Raw genomic sequence first — 5,000 nt, forward strand, 5'->3', positions numbered from 1 at the left:
CCACCTGCCAACGCCCCAACTTTAGCTTCCTACGACATCAGCGAACATAGTCATTGGAACGCCCCCTTAGCTTTTCTACGAGCACTAGTCCACACTTACAGCATTCCTAGCTCAACTGTACAAGCACTTGTATTTTGTTATTTTGTTTATTTTGCTTCTTTTGTTATTTTTTCCTATTGATTGTTAGTTTATTTTGTTGTTTGTTGTTTAAAGAGTAGTTGAGGAGAGGTTTATATCGATCTTCATGTGAAACGCATGTCAAAAAAATTAAACCAAAAATATGATAGGCAGCTCCTATAAACTGCTGAATAATCATTTTTTTTGAATCCTTGTAAACTCGCAATTGCATGTAGGAGGCTAGTTTTTCATTAGACACACAGACGACTAAGGACTGTTCAAAAACATTATCACAGGTTATTTATTAGAATTTGTTTACATTTCGTTCTTAGTTATATGTATATATGTATGCAAATATATATATATAGATAGATAGATAGATAGATAGATAGATAGATGTCAGATAGATAGATAGATAGATAGATAGATAGATAGATGGATAGATACAGTATAGATGAATGAGTATATATATAAATATATACATATAATCACATACATATATAGATAGATAGATATAAGTAGATAGATAGATAGGTCTATAGATATGTGTGTGTGTTTGTATGTATATACATATATATATGCATGTGTGGTGTGTGTGTGTGTGTGTGTGTGTGTGTGTGTGTGTGTGTGTGTGTGTGTGTGTGTGGTGTGTGGTGTGTGTGTGTGTGTGTGTGTGTGTGTGTGTGTGTGAATAAAGATATTAATATCATAAGTATATGAAAAGACAGATAAAAGCAATGTAAACAAAAGTTGGGTCGACCGAGTGGCCTCCTGCTTCTTATATACACGACTGGCTTTCCCTCTACTGGCAGGATCTTCATAATGGATGAGGTCACATCAGTGGGGCTTCATTACAGCTGCGTCGATGCAGCTTTTCTCCCACTCCCATACATTTGTACATCTACACACACACATTACGCACGCAGTGTAAATGTATATATCTAACCATAAACCCCTTTTTTTAAACTGCAAATGAGAATACATGGACCAGGTAAAATTAACCAGCATATGAATATATAAGCGTATTTCATACGTACATGAGTGATTACGAATGGAGTATGTGTGTCAATCAGAGGAATGGATAAATATTAGTTGCGTAATATTAGAGGGCAGATGTTGAATTGCCACTGAACTAGAAGCCCGTTCAATGCCACTCACTTTAATAGGCACAAAATAAACAGTTTCATCAAAGAAAGTTTTGATTGGACCGACTTTTTCTTTCTTTTCTTTGTGCATATAAATCATCCCTAAGCTATAGCCAGTGAAAAAACTGTCTAGTATATCATAAAGACTGACAAACCTTTACTTTTTAAAAATGTTGACTTTAAATATTCTGTAAATGGAATCCTATGGGTAGATACGTTGATGTATAACGCACGCGATGTGTCACACACATACACACACGCACACACGCACACGCACACACAAACACACATACACACACACACACACTCACACGCACACACAAACACACACACACACACACATACACATACATATCTATATATGAAAATGTACGTATATTTATACACACACACATATATACATGTATATATATATAATATATATATATATATATATATATATATATATATATACTATATATTATATATATATATATATTATTATATATATATATAATGTATATATCTATATATATATATTAATATATTCTATAGTATATATATATATATATGATATATATGTATATATGTGTGTGTGTGTGTGTGTGTGTGTGTGTGTATATATATATATAATATCTATATAATATATATAATATATCTGTGTGTGTGTGTGTGTGTGTGTGTGTGTGTGTGCTTGTGTATCTGTGTATGCGTGTGTGCGTGCGTGCGTACGTGCGTGCTGCGTGCGTGCGTGCGTGTGTGCGTGCGTGTGTGTGTGTGTGTGTGTGTGTGAGTGATAAAGTAAAATGCGGTCAAGTCCCTTTTTTTTTTTTTAGATGTTCAAGTACACATAAAGAGTAGCCAAGTGGGGTATTTTGCTCGCAATTGTAATGATTCATTGATACAGACTAATGATATCAATCTGCGTGGACTGTACTGACTTTTGTATGAAAATGATGGCCATTGTGCCATCCTTCCGACATCTCTCATTACTCTTTAAAAGACCCAACAATAACTAATTTTCGATTTCGTTCCTAATACGCATGGTATTGGCACCATCAAATTTCTTTTTTATGGTTGGCGAATATCGCATACAAAGCTTTATTTACCCTCTTTTATATTTCTCTCTTGGCATTGTGGGAAAATTTGTTCTTAAAAATACATTGCAAATGTCATTCTTCTTCGGAGGATAATTAGTATCTTACGTGCATGAGATGCAATATATGACAACTTTTATGAATAACCTGCAGGATGCCAATATCTGCCTTCAAGATCAGCAATTCTTAATCTATCTATCTCCGTGTCCCTCTTTTTTAAGAACACTTTTATCCGTTTAACCATTTTAAGGCATTTGGTATAATTTTTGACTAAGTTCACTGATTTAAAGTCCTAATATCAAGATCCAAATGCCTTTATAAATGCTTTAGTCACCCAAGGGCTTCTGATTAAAGCTATACTTCCATATGAAAAGATATTTACAAATTACATATTAAATCTCTGGAATTGTAAACAATGATTTAGCGAGCAAATTAGTGATTATCGGTTAAATGGATATGGAAGAGCACAGGCAAAGGATTGTCTACATAATATCCCATTTGTAGACATAAATGATATGAAAAAGGGTATATTGTTACACTTGCAGTTTTTAACAAACAACCAAAGTGAAGACAAATCATGTAATCAGTACGATACTTAACACATATGTTATTGATCAGAGAGATCTGAACATGTAAAAATTGGATTTATTGAACAGATGAAATAAGTGAGATGAACATGTCAGAGCTTGGCATCAAAGTTCAAATACGCAAAAAATAATTTTATCAAATGGATGAACTAGTATTGCATGTTTTTTTTTCCTTGCGAATTAATGCTTGCTTTAGAAGATATCAGATTCACTAATGAGTTACAATGCCATGCGTAATCTTTAACTTGCATTAAAATCATTCGTTAGTTGTGGCTTGTTCTCTTTAGCTTGTGTACTGTAATAAGGTCTAGGGTCAGCCTTATTAAAGATAATGATGCAAATGACGATGCTATAATAATGATAATGATAATATTAATAATAATGACAGTGATAGTAATGCTGCTGCTGCTGCTGCTGATGATGATGATGATGATGATGATTGAAATAATAAAAGTAATAATAATAATAGTAGTAGTAGTAGTAGAAAGTAATAATAACAATAATAATAATATAATAATAATATAATTAATAATAATAATAATGATAATATAAATAATAATGAAAATAATAATAATAATAACGATAAAAATAAAAATAATGATAATATTAATGATAATAATAATAATAATAATAATAAAAATAATAATAATAATAAAATAATAATAATAATGATAACAATAATAGTAATGATAATAATAATGATAAAATAATAATAATAATAAAATAATAATAATAATAATAAAAATAATTGTTATTATTATTATTATTATTATTTTATTATTATTATTATTATTATTATTATTTACATTACTATAGTATAATACTGAAAATAAAATAATAATAATAGTAAATAAAAAAAAATTATAATGATAATAAAATAATAATAATGATAATAATTATCGTTATCATTGTGTTATTTTATAAAAACAACAACAACAACAACAAAACAACAACAATAATAATAATAATAAAAATAATAATAATAATAAAAATAATAATAATAATAATAATAATAAAAAAAGTAATAGTTGTTGTTGTGCAGTAGTATTTTATCTTTATTTTATTATCATATTATAGTAGTAAGGTCATAATGATAACATTAACATGAGAGAGAAGTACAAAGAAGAAGAAATAAAGCATAGAGTAATTAAGATAAAAATATAAACCATCATATATCAGTTTAATTAATCTAACGGATGATATACGACCATTGTTTCAGTCAGGCGTGTTTTGCAGCGGGAAATAATGACAACCCCTCGTTTTTTTTTCTTCTATTGTGGGATCACTGAATTTTGAATGTCATTTTCTGTACTGGGTCTGAACATTTTCCCCTTCCATTTACATAACTTCTACCAGCATATTGAAAAAATAAATAAAAACTTCTGGGCTTCCTGCCGATACTTATACAAAATCTACACCATACAATACATAAATATATGCGCAATCCTTTTCGAAAAATCAAATTGGAATGAAATTAGGGGTTCAAATGAACGAATTGCCGAAGCGACTCATGCATAACACCACGGGAAGCATACCACGGATGCCCTTTGGGGATTCGTGGTGTAATGTTGTCGTATGCAGGAAAGATGCCAGGTATGGGGCGCAAAGCAGAAGCGCAGGCTCTTGATTTTACGTGGGAATAAATTGATTAATGGGGGTATTTGTTCTGGAATAAATGCGGTACATTACACATATACTTGCATACCCACAAAACACACATACACACACACACACACACCAACACACACCACACACCACACACACACACACACACACACACCCCACACCACACACATATATATATAATATAATATATATATATATATATATAATATATATATTTTTTAAAAAATATATATGCATGTATATATTTATATCTTGTGTTTTATACGTTATATTTATTATTATATTATATATATAATATATTATATATTTATATTAAAATTTATATATGTGTGGTGTGTGGGTGTGGTGTGTGGGTGTGGTGTGTGGTGTGTGTGTGGGGTGTGTGTATGTGTGTGTGTGGTGGTAGGTGGGAACACACACACACACACCCCACCACACACACAACCAAA

This window comes from Penaeus monodon, chromosome 12 (genome assembly GCF_015228065.2).
Source record: "Penaeus monodon isolate SGIC_2016 chromosome 12, NSTDA_Pmon_1, whole genome shotgun sequence".
NCBI lineage: Eukaryota > Metazoa > Arthropoda > Malacostraca > Decapoda > Penaeidae > Penaeus > Penaeus monodon.